Genomic DNA, 17028 nt, shown 5'->3' with positions numbered 1-17028 from the left:
CTGCCCAGGCGCCCCTTCATTGTTGGATTTTGATAGCTCTTTATATATTGTGGATGCAAGTCTTTTATCAGATAGATATGTACTTTGCAGAGATTTTTCTTTCAATCTTAGTAATGAGATTTTTAATGTGTAAGAGTGCTGTGTGTTCTTTTTCACTTTTACAGCACCCATTCTTTAGCTGATGCAATATTTTATTTTGGGGAGGGTATTAATTATAATTAAAAAAAATTTCTGCACTATCTCTTCTATTTTTTGCCCTGCTTTCCCTTGGCCTCTTTTCCTCTTTGCTTTTGGGTTAGCAGGTTTCCTCCAAGACCCAGTTCCCCTGGCTGTCTTTTTATACCCAAGAGTGAGCTTGTCCTAGGTTTGACACACCTGGGCTGGGCTCAGTGCCAAGTGTGTCTCATGGAGAAATAATCCAGCCGCAAGCCAGGAATGCTGCTGGGGAACCTTCCAATGTCAGTGCTAGTTTCCTTAGACCCACTTAGCTTCCCGGAGCACAACCTTTGGTCCTCTGCCTGGGGAGGCCAGAGCCCAGCCACTGGCCCTCCTGGGACAGGACAGGAAGGGATCTTCCTGCCAGAGCTTGGTGGGCAGAGTTTCACTGAATCCTATGCTGTTCGGCTTCATGCCTCCTCTCTCCCCTTTCTTGCTTGATTTTTCCATAAACCTCATGTCTTGGGGCTGGAGGTAGCACAGAAGGAAGGAGAAGGTGATGCTGGCATCAGACAGGAGACAGGTGTCCCAGCTTTTGATGGGACACTTTCTCCCAGTCCCCACGCTGTCCTCCTGCCGTCCTGAATCCAGCACCCACCTTCCTTCCACGGCACCTGGAGCCTCAAGCCCCTGTGGGTTCTGTGATCGAGGGGGTGTTTTTCTTGGGTTTTCCTCTTCCTGCGGTTAGATGGGAACCCCCTCCATTCTGTCAGATCTTTCTTCTGCTTTCTGCCAGCTAAGAATCCACTAACTCAGCTGCTGTGGTAGACTCTGCGGGTTTTATGATCTTGTAGGGTATTATCTTTTTCGATAACACCTCCACTAACATTTAAAGGGGTTTGGGGGCAGGGGGAGACCCATGGATGGCCACTTTGACCAAAACCAGTATTTCTCTTTTTGCTTATAGCGCCCCTTCTTTTCATATGACTTATTTGGTTATTCCCGCGGCCTGCTCACGCTCCCTGAGTCATTACCTGCTCTCCCTCCCCATCCCCCTTGTCCCTCACTGCATTCTGTCCCCTCTCTGCCAGGCCAGTGGTTTCCCTGCAGCCCAGATTTCTGAAGCCACTGTCGACTTAGAATTGTTGGTCCTGGCAGGTCCCCGGATGCTGCCAGAGCCTCCCCAAGACCCTTCTTTTCTCACGGTCTGGGTGCTGGAGTCTGAGACTGGGCGTTGGGGAAAGATGGGTCCGGTCCTCTCTCTCAGCCTCTTGGCTGTGACATTTTCACTCTAATCTTTTTGTGGCGTTCTCCTGGCATGTCTGGGTCTAGCTCTCTCTCCCTTTTATAAGGATACAGACATATTGGATCAGGCCCACCCGAACGACCTCATCTTAATTCGATCACCTGCGTTGGTCACATTCCCAGGTATGGAGCTTGGACTTCAAACCTTTCTCAGGAGACACCATTCAATCCACAGCCCCCGTGTCTCCCTGCCGTAGACCGCGTCTGCCGAGAGAGGTCATTCCCCTCGTGCTTGCCTTGGCATCCGGAGGCAAGCACGTGCTCCCCGGGTCTGTGCACATCTTTGTCCCCTTGCCATGGAGGTCTCTTCCAAATTAGCAGTTCCGACATTGTGGGCAGATGGACAAACAAATGCTTCCAAGAGCGAATCTTTACCCAGCAACCAGGATCGGGCCGTGTTAACAACTTTATGGTACCTCCTGGGACTCAGCGGCTGGCCGGCCCCCTGCGTGGTGGAGGCCACGAGTTGCCCAGTCCGCATTCTGGCTCCGCTGCAAATCTCAGGGTGGGCCCTAGCAACGCTTTGTCACCTGTCAGCTGCAGCTGGAAACAGTCCCGAGCGGATCTTGTGAAAGGACCTCATGGGTGCTGCGCGCACAGGGCCTGGCATGCTCTTGTCGTTTACTGTTACCTGGAGTCCGGGATTAAACGTGCCGTGGCCACAGCAGCAGCGGGCGGCTCCCGGAACCAGACCGGCCTTCCTGCACCTGTGGGTGGGGGTGGGGGGATGCAGCTCGCTGGCTCCGGGAGTGGAGACAGCTCCATGCCCTGTGCAGGGGCCGGGGCCAGTCACTGCGCTCCCTTCCCTGCCCCTCTCCCCGGGGTCACTCTGGGGCTCTGACTTTTCCTTAATTTCTGCTCATTTAATTACATGCTCATTCATTCCAGAGGAAGAGGTCAGGACAGCTCGAGGCCCGTCACCCTCTGCCTGATGGGGTCGTGGAGCTCAGGCACAGCTCTGGGACTTTGGCCACCTGCTCTGGAAGTTTCCACCTGGACCAGGACCCCCTTGAAGGTGCAGGCCGGGGACACACCCTGAAAACGTCCTCAAGGCAGATCACCTTCCCACCCCCACCAATAATAAGAAATGATCATAAGCTAACATCAGCCCCTCCTGGTGGACAGAACGAGTTTCAGGATTTTTATAATTATTACTTTATTTAATGTTCAAAACACACCTGTGAAGTAGACGTCTCATTTTACCTCAGGGGTACTGAGGCGCACCGAGATGCAGTAACTTGCTTCAGCTCACGGAACTAAGAGACAGGGGCGTGCTTGGCGCTTGGGTCCCAGGTGCAGTGTCTAAGCAGCCACGCGAGCTCCCGATGCCCCGCCGGCCCGTAGCCTGGGATACCTGGTGTCTGACAGCAGCTCGGGGCAGAAACCCCTTGCAGAATGGAGACAGAATCAAAGGCCTCTGCGGACGGTGTTTACTTGGGAGGTTACTGCATGCGGCAAGCCATGGCAGGAGGAGCTGGGCTCACTTCCATCCCACAAGAGGAGAAGGCAGAGGGCGTCTTAATATCCTCTTTCCCGCAGGTTTCCAGCCCCCTGGATCACCATATTAATTCCCTTGCCTTGCCCAGATTCTAGATGCTGCCCACATCCCCGGCTTGTAGCCCTTCCAGCTTCAAGGCCAGCAACGGCCTCCCTGTCTCTCTGGTAGGGTTCGGCGTCAAACCTGCAGACACACGCCTAAGCTAGAGAGGAAGGGCAAGAAACAGGGAGTCAAAACCGAAAAGACACAGGAGAAGGAAGTGGCTTTGGAGCAGGATCCCCATGGAGCAGTCTTGCAGCTTCCGGCTAGCACGCGGGCCCGCGGCTTCCAAGAGGAGCCCCCCCAGCTCCCCATTGAGAGCAGTTTCGTGGGGACTGTGAATCAAGCGGTGGGTGTGTGGCTCGGTTGGGAGGACCTGAAGATCTCCTCCCGGAACCTGACCTTTGAGAGGGTGTATGTGAGGACGGAGTGTGGTCAGGGCGCTCTGGCACTGTGAGGACTTCTGACCTGCTGGCCATGTTCTGAGGCCGGTTTATACCATATACTCGACACCGTATGGGTAATATTATGAATGTGATCCACCCCCCCCCCCCCGCCACCGCAGCGTTACTGAGATATAATTGTTGCACATCACTGTATAGATACGCCTCAAGCGTAGAGCGGGACTGTCTGATTTACGCACATTGCTAATGAACGCCATCTCTCCTACGCAGGGTGCAATTTGTTCGTGAAGATCGGGCAGCGGTGGTGGGCTGCTTTGCCCTGCTTGTGAAACTCTAGGGGACCCTTGCTCGTCTCTGGTGCTGGGTGTTTCCCTCGGCTGCCCGCCCTCCTTCCCAAGACCGGCTTCTGTCATGCTGGAACTTTCCCAATCTCTTCTTCATCCCCATCCGTGCCCTCAGACGCCCTCTCTCCCTTACATAAGCCAGAATTGGTTTCTGTGGCTTATGACCAAAAAGCCCCACCGGAAACAGAGGAAACGTGTGGGCGTGTGTGAGTGTGAGCGTGCCAGTGTCTACAAGTCACAGCAGGAGTGTGTATGTGTGAGCGGGGGGTAGATAGGCATGTGAGTGTGTAAGTGTTGTGTGTGTGAGTGTGTAGGACCCACTGAGGAAAGCCGGCTCAGCTTTCGGAATGCCCTCACAGGCAGGGAAAGATGGAGGAAACCCTTATTTTGGGTTCGTGGCCCCCAGTTCTCCCCTAGGCTGGCGGTTTACGAGTTACTTAGGGCAAAGAGGTGAGGAGCGGGTTCTGCTCCCCGGCACAGGAAGCCTTGGCAGTGTGGGGGGGGGGCGCATTCGGGCCGAGATGCAGAAGGAGAGAGAGGGCCACGGATCGCAGTCCGGGCTGAGGGCGTGGCCATCTTCTGACCCAGGTTCTCGAGATATAGACCCAAGTTAAGTCACCTGACCCGGGTGACACAGAGACTAGGCAGCTGAGCTGGGTCTTGGATCGGAACTTGCCGTCAGGGAGACGTGGGGCTTCGGCACCGGGGTCTGGAACGTGGGGCTGGACGATCGGGGTGTGGAAGGGGGATGCTGGGAGGGGGTGGTGCAGAGTCACGTGGAGGTGAGCAGTCTGAGGACGGGCTTGGTCACACTGCTGGTGTGTGATCTTGGGTTGTGCAACAATGTGGGTCTTCCGGAGTGTGAGCCTTTGTTATCCAGGCAAACGATATGTGGTCAGGGATGAGAAAGAATGGTCACTGCACCCAACTGGGAACATGTGTTTGGATCATGGTAGACATTCATTTATCTTTTTCAATGCTGTGCAGGCCTACTGTGCGCCACCCACCGGCTGGGGACTCCAGGAGGGCCAAGCAGCCTTCTTGCTGGAGAAACCAGGACATCTGGGGAAAACAGATAGTAAACGTGCAATTTGACACATCGTTATTGTTTAGCCACTTCTGTACTATGTGTCCAGGACTGGTCCCCATGGAGGTGACGTTATGAGCTACCACTGGAGGAAGGCAGGTTTGGCGGGGAGCGTGGGCAGCATAGACCTCAGGTGGTGGGAACAGCAGGGCAGAGATCGGGGGGCTGGGGTTGAAGGACGGGAGGAAGAAGGCTTTTTTGATGAGTGAAGTGAGCTTGATTGGGCGTCGTGGGGGCATTGGGGAATGGAGCGAGTGCCTCAGGGCTGGGTCTGGGGGTCGAAGAGAGGGAGAGGTAGAGAATGGCCTTGTTGGCTGCAGAAAGGGTTTAGGCTTTGTCCAAAAGGGTCAAGGGAAACCACTAGGGATTCAAGTGTGCAAGTGTGCATGTGTGGGTAAGTGTGCGTGTGTGTCAGTCACTTTCTCTCTCGATATCTTACTGATTCTGTTTCTTTGAAGAACGCGGGCTAATCCAGATCTCTCTTCCTGCCCCTCCAGAACCCTCTCCCCTCCCATACGGCAACTCCACGTTGGCATGGCCCCTTGCCGCTTACAGCCCAGGCCGCACTCATCCCGGGTCTGCTCCCTGCGGTCCCGTGAGGCTGGCTCCCAGGAGACCCTTGTCAAACCGCGAGCCGTGTCGTGGTCAAGTGCATGGATGGCTGGGTCCGAACCACAGTTCTGCCTCACGTGGGTGCATTGTTAAACTGCTTGTGCCTCAGTTTAAGGAAGAGGTTATCCTGTTACCACCCATCTCGTGACTGGGGTGAGGGTTCAGTACCTCAGCTCTCGGTTTTACTGCGGGAAATCTGCAAGTCAGACAACTGAAGAGGGTGCCTGCTTTCTCTGCAAATCGGAATCGGAAGCCGGTGAGGCCTTCCTGACCTCTGAGGGTCTCAGTCTGCCTGCCTGCGAGGTGGTAGCACCAGGCCCACTCACTGGGAGGCTCTAAGCAGGGCCATTGGCTCCACAATGTTTGTGCCCCCGAGTGAAGGCAGAGCTTGCTGGCTGTCTCTGCAGAAAATGCTAGAGGACCAGTGTTCCTGAGGTCTGGCCAGGCTGGGCAGGCACCGGGTATAAATAATCCTGAGCTGCCACTCTGGGGTCCTCGGGTGAGCTCTCTGACCTTCCAGAGCGCAGGGCGAGTTACTGACTCTTTCCTGAAAGACGGAAAAATACTTCTCACTTATTGCCGACGCGTGTGCCGATCCCAACCGCTGAGCAGCCAGGGGCCCATGGAGCCAAGGGCCTCAAACCTCTCTGCTCGGGGAAGGTTCCTGAGATGTGTGAGACTTTCTTTAACTGGCCAAATAGACAAGCCAACCTTAAACCAGAGACCAGGTTCCCCTTTTTTGGGTAAACTGATGAAAAAAAGAATCTGCTCTGTAATTTCCAGTGACAGAATCATGAAGTGTGACCGGCCGGGTGTCAGCCCGAGGGTCACGGGACTGAGATTCGATCAGACATGCTTTCACTGCCCATTCATTTTAACGATATTTTATTTTATTTTTTTAAAGATTTTATTTATTTATTTGAGACAGAGATCACAAGTAGGCAGAGAGGCAGGCAGAGAGAAAGGAGGAAGCAGGCTCCCTGCTGAGCCGAGAGCCCGATGCGGGGCTCGATCCCAGGACCCTGGGATCATGACCCGCGCTGAAGGCAGAGGCTTTAACCACTGAGCCACCCAGGCGCCCTGTTTAACCGATATTTTAAAAAAAGCACTTCCTAAGCTCTAAGTGCTGCGATATTGGAGTAAACAAAGCAGACCCAACCCCTGACCTCACACAGTCTGGATTCTGCAGGAGGAGGCTGAAAATAAACAAGATGAATCAAAGCTACGAGAACACTGGCAGAGTGACCCGCAGGGCTGACCAGCCAGGGAAAGGATGGGGTCTGTGGGGACGAACCATCCTCAGAGCCCAGGCCTGATGCGGGGGGTCTGCTTCTAGCCCACTTCATAGCGCCCTGTGGGTGTAGGGGAGGCTCTATTCCCCCAGTCTTGGAGGAACTGGGCCCCTGCGGTCTCATGACCTGCCCGCCCCGGGGTGCCTAGTGTCTGGGAGCCCTCCATGGATCCTTGCACGGGGCCAGTAGCCAAGCGAAAGGAGACATCACGGGACACTGTGAGGCAGTTCTGGGGATGGGCTCGGAAGGGGTGCACTTCACTCTGGCCCACCTTCCATGGGTCGGACTCCGCTCCTTGGTCTCTCCTAGACTATCCGAGGAGGAGAGGCTGGGAGCGCGGCTGGCCCGCCACGGACGGGAGGTACTGGTGGAAACGAACCAGGTTCTTCTCCAGTCGCGGAAATGGCAGTGGAAAGGACCCGATCAGCTAGGGCTCCTAGGTCACGGTCAGGAACCTACGATTTTGTCCTAGGTGCTGGGGGCCTGGTGGGGGGCGGGAAAGGTAAGTGACGTCCCCTGGTTTATATCCGTGACCTGCCTCGGACATGAACCTGCGGCGCTCTGTGTCTAAGCACGAAAACTCAAGGGCTTCCCATGTCTTCATCTAGAACATGAGAAGAGAGTATACCCAGACATCTTTTGGAAGATTTATTGATTTATTTATTTTACAGAGAGAGAGAGAGAGGGTACATCTAAGCAGGGGAGGGGCCGAGGGAGAGAATCTTCAAGGAGAGTCCCTGTTGAGTGTGGAGCCCGACGTGGGGCTGGGTTCCATGACCCTGAGATCATGACCCACGCTGAAACCAAGAGCTGGGCACTCAACCGACGGAGCCACCCGGGCGTCCAGCCAGATTTTTCTTAATATGCCTCACTTCCACATCCTTGCCTCTTCTATGGCTTCCTGGAGACCTCAGCAAACAAGGCCTGGACAATCCTGAGGGCCCGGAGCAGAGGGAGACAGGGGTGGGAAGGAGCCCCTCCACCGAAGGCCCTTCCAGGATGCTGGTCTTTCTCACTTTCCCAGGAATGACACAGAACATCCCTCCCTGCTCTTCCCGCCTCCTGGATGGTCGACAGAAACCCCCTGATGTCAGAAACCATCTTTTGCCCAGAAGAGCCTCCCGATTCCTCTCGAGAACCTGATTCATGCACATCCTAGCAGGTTCCACTCAACACCTCCTGTTCCTACTTACTCCTGTCCACAGTGATTTCTCTCTTCCCTGAAGTTCCATAAGCCTCAGAGTGTCTAGTACCCAGCTGAGTAAATGGCTTGCTCATTGATTTATGATTCATTATTTTTTTTAAAAGATTTTATTTATTAATTTGACAGAGAAAAATTACAAGTAGATGGAGAGGCAGGCAGAGAGAGAGAGAGATAGGGAAGCAGGCTCCCTGCTGAGCAAAGAGCAGGGACTTGATCCCAGGACCCTGAGATCATGACCTGAGCCGAAGGCAGCGGCTTAACCCACTGAGCCACCCAGGTGCCCCAATGATTCATTATTTTTAAAGGCTCATTTGTTGAGCACTTTTTATGAGGAGTGGAATTCAAGACCTTAAAGTGACAGCATGGCTTAGGAGGTGGACAGCGGGGAGGTTAGGCTACATGGCAGAAGTATATCAATCCTGACGTCTTCGTGGCTTAAGCCACGAAGGTTTCTTTCTTATCCTCATCACAAGCCGGTTAGACTGTCCTCCAAGCTTGGACTCGACATGCTGTGTTATTTCCATATATTTTCAATATTTTCTACCAGTGAGAAAACAAGGGCCAGGATTTGTTTAAATTAGCTGATTGATTTCTCTTAGCCAATTTATTTTCATAAAGACAGATCACAAGAACAAAAAAGTTGGAGGTGCCTGGGTGGCTTCAGTGGGTTAAAGCCTCTGCCTTTGGCTCAGGTCATGATCCCAGGGTCCTAGGATCGAGCCCCTCATCTGGTTCTCTGCTCAGCAAGGGAGCCTGCTTCCCTTCCTCTTTCTCTGTCTGCCTCTCTGATCTCTGTCTGTCAATAACAACAACAACAAAGTTGCTCCCCCAGTGGGGTATCGACAGCAGCTTTCTTACTAGTAGAAGTCATTTCTGACACTTACGACCCCAGCTTGTTTCTGTTTTCTCAGTTTCTGCACAATTTATTTCCCATTTCCCTCATTTCTCAGGAAGCTCTGCTCCCACCCACTGTCCACGGGGTCTTGGCAGGACTCTGGGTGGCGGAAAGAGGCCATACCGCCGGGAGTCGCTGGGTTGATAGGGCATTCGTGTATCAATGAATTCGGGAATAAAGGCATGAATGAATTTAATGAGCTCCTGCTCGGTGGGCCCCAGACCACAAAGGGCCTCACGTGCCACATGCTGGGTTTTGGTGGGTCTCCCGTTGGCTCCAGGGGCAGCGAAGCAGGGACCCAGGGCTGTTGGCCTTGGTTTCGAAGCTCACTGCTGTGAACACTGGCCGGAGCTGGGAGAGCACGGAGGTGGGGGTCCTGGGTGATGCTGGAGGGCGGGGCGGTGGCTGCAGAAGCCCAGGGTGTTCCTGGAGCTGGAGACATGGTGCCAACCCAGCGCTCTCTCTTGAACCTCAACTCGTAGCCCCTGGATGGCTGGGCTGTTAGGACGATCCTGCTGTGTTCATCCTCAAGCCCTCAGAAGGGCTCTCCCTGCACAGCTGTCCCGCTCAGATGCGACCGAGAGCCCAGAAGCTCTACAGGCAAACATGTCGTTTCCATTTCTCATTTGTGTATTTCAGAATCCCAGGAACATAAACAAAGCCATGTTTGTCAGCTGTGCTGGCCTCGCAGGGCTGAGTCAAGATGTCCCGTGCCTGTCCTGTGCCTCCGGGACTTTCTGTGAGTTGGCGGGGTGCACACACACATGCACACAGACACATGCACACACACGTGTACACGCACACACGCACTAACAAACATACACACATGAACGCACACGCACACACATGCAGACACACACAGACACATGCACACACAAGTGTAGACACACACACACACACACACACACACACGTGCACACTGGACTCAGAGATCTGCTCTGCCTCCTGGCTCTGCCCTGACCTTTCTGCTCTGTGATGGCCCTGGGTTTCCAAGTTGGTTTCTAGCGCTGTGATCCCTCGGAGGGGGTCCCATTGTGGATAAAATATCATGCCTGAAAACAATTAAAACGCTGTTTTGGGATAATTTAGAAACCTCCCCGAAGAGGTACGGAGGATGTTCTTACTCACTGCTTCCTAATTCCTGCCAGTTATGTGCTTTTTATCTTCAAAGCTCTTTTGGAAACTTGGGTCAGCTCCTGGTGAGAAGGGAATTTTGAATTTGCATGCAACTGTGTTAACTCTTTCCAGTCCACAACGGCCACTTTCTAAGATTCAGCTGTCTTAGAGCCAGAAGGGATCTTACAGATGGGGAAACTGAGGCCCCAAGGGCAGGAGGGTCTGGTCAGTGGCAGAGCAAGTGGCGGGACCCAGGACTCCTGACTTTGTGTCAATGTATGTGGTGTAAACGCGAGGTCTTCAAAGTAAAAAAGACCTTTCAGGGCATCGAGTTCAGCCACAAAGAGAGCCAAATGGCAGATACCTTATTTAAAATTGGTAAGTGTTCGTTTTGTCCTCTGACAAGGGGGCTAGTTTCTAGGTTATAAGGCTAATGCTGGGATTAAATAAGTCGATGATGATAATGTACTTAGCCCAGTGCCAAAAAGAAGGAAAGTGCTAGAAAAATGTTAGCTCTACAACGATTGCCCCAGTGTCCAAATAAGGAAACTGAGGCTCAGAAAGCTCAGGTCTCTTGCTGGGCCAGAGTCTGTGTCCTTACCGACCACGTGCACTGTTTGTGCACAGGGGGACGTGGGGTGCACCTTGAACTCCTCTGGCAGGAATGTGACATGTCTCAGAGAGGGATCCCTGGGCAAGCCCACGGGGAACAGAAGCTGGGCGCCCGGGGCCTCCGTGGGGGCAGAAACATCCCACTCGTGGCCAGCGGACGTTGCTGGTTAGTTTGCTGTGTTGAGAGAGTGGAGAGAGAGAGGAAGGGAAGAGCCTGAACCCGGGCAGGGGGTGATGGTCCCATAAGGCAACCCTGACCCCGACCACCTGGGCCTTCCGTTGCTGACGTCACAAGGTATAACAACGGAGGGGTCTTGGGCTTCACGAGCAGGACGCCGAGGCCAGCACTGAGCCAGCGCTCGGGGAAACAAGAGCTCAGAGCTGGAGGGAAGAGCTCCAGGAGGCAGGCTGTGCAGAAGCCACGAAAATCATTTTGGGGGTGGAAGGTTGGGGTGTCGGGGGAGAAGGGTCTTCTGGAGGCTCTGAGCTTGTGAACTGAGAGTTTGGGTAAGATTTCTCCAAATCCCAGGAAGGCAGGGAAATCCCTCCGTGGGGTCCTTGATGCTTAGGTTTGTGTGCCTTGACCACTAGGTTTTCTGTGTCTAAATCAGTTTAGCTGTTTTTTTCATGAACCTGGAGAAACAGCCCCGAGAAATTTGCTGTCACCCACACTGACACAGCTCTCTGGGCTGTGCTGGGGGCCCAGGGCTGCGTCACTTGGCTTTCTGCATTTCCAGACCAATCCTGCCAAGCATCTGATGCCCCATCCCCTCAGCCTCGGGCAGGACCTGGGCCTCCTGGGTCCCCCAGGACTGCCCACCTCCACAGACACTCTGTGCATCTTCTCCTCGGATCCCATTAGCCACCTGCCTCTCCCTTCCTCCGAGCGCTCCAGAACTCACGGTCCGTCCGAGTTCTGGTCTTTCCACCTTGTACAGCCCCCAAGCCCGGTGTCTGCGGAGGACTCTGCTCCCCGCCCCAGACTTCTCAAGAGGTTGAATTTTCCTTCTTTTTAAAGATGTTATTTATTTATTTGAGAGAAAGAGAGAGCACAAGCAGGGGAAGGGCAGAGGGAGAAGTAGGGAGCCCGACGCGGGGTTTGATCCCAGAACCCTGGGATCATGACCTGAGCCAAAGGCCTAACAAACTGAGCCGCCCAGGCATCCCAAGGTGTTGATTTTCCCTACCACGTGCTGCAATCTCAGGATCTGGGAGCAGCGGAGTCAACATCTGTCGCTCTTCCCTCGACGCCCATGCTATCTCCTTCCTGCACAAAGTCCCTAGTTCCTTCCAAGTGCACTGCCTGTCTTCGCAATGCTTATTCCTTCCCGGGGCTGGGATGTCCTGATCGCCCCCTTAGTTACCAGTAATGTCAGCCCTCGGTTTGCCGACTCCTCACCACTGTGCCCTTCAATGGTCTTGGCAGGTGACTATCTGTTCTAGAAGTGGAGCCTGAACTGGATTCTTGCTCAGAGTCCTCCCAGAGAAAAGGGAGCGAGGTCAGCAGGACGGCAGGTGGAAGAAAAGCTGAGCGGTAAGCTGATCTCTGCTGGAAACCAGCCTCAGTGTGACCCCAGGGGAGCTCTGGAGTGTTGGCTGCACCTGGCTCCTTCCATTCTGCAGGGGGGACAGCCTCATGCCCACTGTCCGTCTGCCATCAGCTGAGGTCCACAGCACGGGAGTGCAGCCCGAGTGCAGCCTCCTGGAGTCTGGGCAGGTGCCCCCCACGTCGCACCCCCAGAGCCTCCCAGGTCCCTGATCTGAACGCACTGCCCGTGACCTTTCCCGCCACCCATCTCAGCCCCGTCTCCTATTCCTCCTCCTTCTGAAACTTCTCTGCCTCAACTGTCTGCTCCCCTTCTGACTGCACCTGTAAGCTGATGAGAGCTGGGAAAAATCAGACAATGGGGTGGCTTTCTTCCTTTTGTATTTAGGAGCGCAGATCTCTAGAGGGCCACGAATCCATGTGCCCTTCCCTAGAAACTTCCCTTTGTACGTCCCTAGTCTTCCACGTGGCTTCCTTCCCTCCCTCTTGGCTGACGATCTGATCTCAGATTTTAGAGAGACCGTCACCATATCTAGATGGGAGTCCCCTCTTGCTGAGTCCCAGCCCGCTTGTCGGTCCCCACGTGCCCCACAATAGAAGATGTGACCTGCTTTCTTTTCCCGTAGCTCAGGATTGCATCTCTCCACCGGCTCAGGGATGTTGCTTCAGGAACCGTCACCTGTCCTCCCATCAGCCGTTACAGCCTTTCTGCCGGCTGCCCCAGGATGCTCCCCTGACCCCATGCCCTCCTCCACCCACGAACCATGGTCCTGCTCCCTGTTAGCTGTCCTGACCTGTTAGCTCCATGTTCTCCCCTTCTCCTCCAAGCCTCTCCATCTGGGTCTTGTCCCCTCATTCCCCGCAAGTTGGTCCTGGCTGACCCATGCCTTCCATGGCACCGACGTGAATGGTCCCCTCCCTTGGCCTCCCCGTGTCATTTGATGTGACTGGTCAGTGTCCTTCTGAAATTCTCCCTCCCTGGGCTCCCCCCCACCCACCTCCACAGGCTGTGACTGCTTCACTGGGTCTTCCTCCTGCCACGGACCCCGCAGAACTGGGGTGCCCAGAGCCCACGCTCAGCCCTGCCCCGCACCGCCCCCCCCCCCCCCCCCAGCCGCCGTCTACACCCTGGAGGTGAGCTCACGTGGGCTGGGGCAGACTCTGAAGCCCATTCTCCAGCCCAGACATCTCTGAGCTCCAGATTCTTCCTCTCCCCCTGCGGCCCAGCCACACAGACCTTCTTTCTGCCCCTCATCCTGTGACCCTCTCAGGACCTCCCGGGGCCTTTCCACCCCCCATCCCTCAGTCGGGAATGTTCTTCCTGAGAGCTTGGGGTTGCTGCCTTCTCATCAAAAGCCGCCCCCTCAGAGAGCCTCCCTGACTCCCCAGGCTACCAGGCACGTTCTCCACAAACCTGCCTTTGGTTTCCTGGGCAGAGTTCCCCGGTTCCCGCACCCCATGAGAACGTGAGCTCCTTGGGGGCAGAGCTCTGTGACTCAAAGAATTCAACCCCTCTTGACGCCCCCAGTGTGTCTGCAGCGAACTGCAGAAGAACACGTGTGCTGCTCCTTTACGAACGGGCTCCGAATCCAGCAGAATATTCTCTCGGCTGTGGTTTGCTGATCCTGGAATCCTTCCTTCTCGCATGTGAGGTGGAATGAGACCAGAGACAGAGATCGCCAACCCGGCCCTTTTGGCCAGAGGTTCTGTGGCATTTTTCTGGAGGACAAAAGCCACATCCTCTGTGTTCTGCACCCCTGGAAATCATGTGCATGGTGGTTGGCCTGGAGATCCACCAATGAACCGAGTGCTTGCCCGGGGGTGAGGGAGGGGCTCACGGCGGCACGAAGTCAACCAACAGGTGGATCTGCGCTCCACCAGGAGCCTGGCGCCGGATGGGAAATCAGAGAGGGTAGGGAGGAGGGGGAGTCCTGGGGCGGGAGGGACGCGTGCGGAGGGCCCCAACCGAGGAGGGGGGACGAGCAGCCCTCTGGAGGTACAGCTTTGCAGAAGGAAGAGCAAAGATGAAGGCCTTAGCAGGGGAGGGCCAGGTACGTTGAGCAAGCGCCATCAGTGGGGTCGGATCTGCGTAGCCAGGGGCCAGATCCGAATAGCCAGGGAAGGGATTTTTTTAAATCTTTTATTCTGGGTGGGACAGAAGCCTCCCACCTCTGGAGGGTTCTGTGCTGAGGAGCTTCAGATCTTATTATCCTTTCAAAGGAGCGCCCTGGATGCTATGTTAATAACAGGTGCCCGGGGGGAAAGTGGGAATGGCGGAGAACGGTTCTGAACATTTTGCCCCAATTCAGGGGAGCGATGATGTTGGTTTGAGGTGGACGGTCCCCAGCCCTATATGGATTGCTTGCGGGAATCAGAGGCGAGCTCCGTCGTAGCACGTCGTAGATAAGGATGCCAGCATTGTAGCGTAGCTCGGACAGTAGCCATCTACAGGACCGCTGTATAGCCTGTGCTCTGTCTACCAGCTTGTCCCCAGAATCTGGCGATAAAAACAGCTAACATTTAGTAAATGTCTGCAGTGTGCCAGGCACGGCCAGCTGGAGTAGAACATAGCTCAGAACCAGAGGTACTGGCAGAGAAACTTCATTCCACGGAGAGACTGACCAAGACTTTCCTAAGCAGATGCCAGGGGTCGGGGACAGGCTGAGGACCCACGTGGCTAATGCGGTTCAGCAGATCCAGGCAGAGGTCCGAGGGATCCAGGATGAAGTAGGTGCCCTATACATCCCCAGTGTCCTCACTCCCCACCAGCTTCTCACAGAGCACAGGAATGGTGCTCTGTGCTGGGCAAGGGGCACACAGCAGAAGAAGCTACAGACCTTACCTATTAAAGTGTTTGAACCCAGCCAGAAAGAGATGCACAGTGCTCTCTGGGAATCCTCTTTGGAGCATAAGTAACGGTAACTCCAGCCAAAACAGATTCAAGTGGGAAGGAATTTTAGAGTCCAATGTCACCAGAGTCCAGCGGTATGTCTGGATTCAAGAGACGCTCACAGGATGGCACCAGAATCCCAGAACCCTGAGGACCAATATGGGGAGGGGCGGACCCCCAAGAAGCTGTTACTGGAAATAGAGAAATGGGTGCTGGGTGTCCACAAGCCATAAAAGAAATCACAACAATCAGCTGGAGTCCAAGCCTAATTGCAAAATATTATTCAAGAGTATGCTGGGGAGGAGAGATTGATTCTGACTGTGCGCTCAGCAAAGGGTCTAGGGAAGGTACCTTTTGAGCTGTGGCATAATGATGCGTTTCCAGCCAGTAGAATAGGCAGGAAGAAAGATGTGGGGGCTGGGGGATGGCATGCGCCAAGGTGCAGGGGTGTGGGAGTGACCCGCTGCGTGGGGGTTGGGAGCCAGTGTGTGGCTAGGGGCTCAGGCGACTTACGAGCTAAGGGAGGAAATGACCTGGGACTGGATTGTAAAGAGCCTCTCGTGTCCCCTTGGACTTCCTTTTTTTAAGTAATGGAGAGCAACCGGAGATTTGAGGACAGGAAGACAATGTGCTTTGTCTTTGGAAAGATGGCCGGTGGCAGAATGGAGACTGGACAGGTGCAGAGGGCAGTCTGGCAGAGGTTAGACTCTATAGACTTACCAAGAAGTTAGGCAAACAAGAAGTTAGACTCGACAGGACTTAGCGCTGGTTAAATGTGGAAGCTGTGCGGCGGGCCGCTGCTTCCTTATCAAATGTCCGTGTCCTGTTTCTCGCCCAAAGAAATTTAGTTTTGTTCAGAGCAGCAGAATGCCTGGGGGCTACTTGCCTTTCACATGCCTTGCGGTGGAACATGTCCGTGTAACCCATCTGTGGCATTGCCGCATAAACAGAAGTCTACCGGGTGAAGCTGTTGTTCCCTGTTTGAAAAGGACACACTCAGGTGACAGGAGCCTTTGACCTACATCTTTCCTGTTCTTCCCGCTTGGAATATAATCACAATGCTTGGAGGTAGAGCAGCCTTCTTGTGACAGGAGGATGAGAGCTTCGAGGTCAAGGTGGTAGAGCCGGAGGCTATAAGGAATTTGGGTTCCTGATGGCTCCCTGAAGCAAGTGCACCAGCCCCACACTGCCTATCTCCGGATTTTATGTCATGTGGAGCAAAGAGATGCTTCTTTGGGAATGTCGCTGTAATTAGATCATGACACATCACGGCTCAAGCCAATCTTAATGTTAGAAATGACTTTGGAAGTGTGAAGAACAAGGTGGAGTTGATGCCATTAGCTTCGTTTGGGAAGTGGTTTGGAAGAAACTGTATCAGGAAAAGAGCCCACCACCCAAAGCCAGCCTGGCCTGTGGCTGATTGGGGTCCTGGGAAAAATCTCTTATCCGGCTGAGCTCCTGGAACCCCAGTAGCAACATGGAATTTTAAAGCTGAATTTATCAAGAAGACCAGAAATAACAGATCCATCATATAAGGTATCTGATACAAGCTATGGGTTCCCAATAACTTACGGATTTGTTTTGGGGATGTCAGAAAAGAGGCTGCCAGCCTTACTAGGGATTTAAAGTTGAGATTCGAGAAGCTAACACAAGGAAGGGCATTGTGAGCTCTGGCCTGGGTGTCCCAGCCTAGAAGGCCGCCTCTTAGCCTCTCATGGGATAAGAATGACCCCAAGCCAGGTGTGGGGCCAGGATGGTTCCTGAGGGGTGAGCTGGCCGTGGGCTGGGGGCCGCTACCCCCCACACCCCCTCCTCTTGTCCAGCACAAGTATGTTGAGGGCGGAATGACGTACAGACCAGACACAAAGATGAGTAAGTATGGGTGGTCAGATGTTTGCGGGCTCGTCTTTGATATCACATTCATGCAACAACATAAACTCTGAGGAGCAAACACAAGGCTCTGGCCAGTAATGTGTTTATAATAGTTGTTGCGGACGGAGGTGACTTTAATTCAGGCATTCCACGGAG

The 17028-nt window shown here is 54.2% G+C and overlaps 1 long non-coding RNA gene across 1 annotated transcript; it reads left to right on the top strand.

Moving 5' to 3' along the window:
* The first annotated feature begins 5394 nt into the window (after window positions 1–5394).
* LOC131836960 (uncharacterized) lies at window positions 5395–8018 on the top strand. Its single transcript, XR_009355859.1, has 2 exons — window positions 5395–5526; window positions 7047–8018. It is a non-coding gene; the product is annotated as an uncharacterized LOC131836960 (long non-coding RNA).
* The last annotated feature ends 9010 nt before the right edge of the window (window positions 8019–17028 follow it).

Source organism: Mustela lutreola, chromosome 7, assembly GCF_030435805.1.
Source record: "Mustela lutreola isolate mMusLut2 chromosome 7, mMusLut2.pri, whole genome shotgun sequence".
Classification (NCBI taxonomy): Eukaryota; Metazoa; Chordata; class Mammalia; order Carnivora; family Mustelidae; genus Mustela; species Mustela lutreola.
This window is presented reverse-complemented; position numbering and strand designations above follow the sequence as displayed.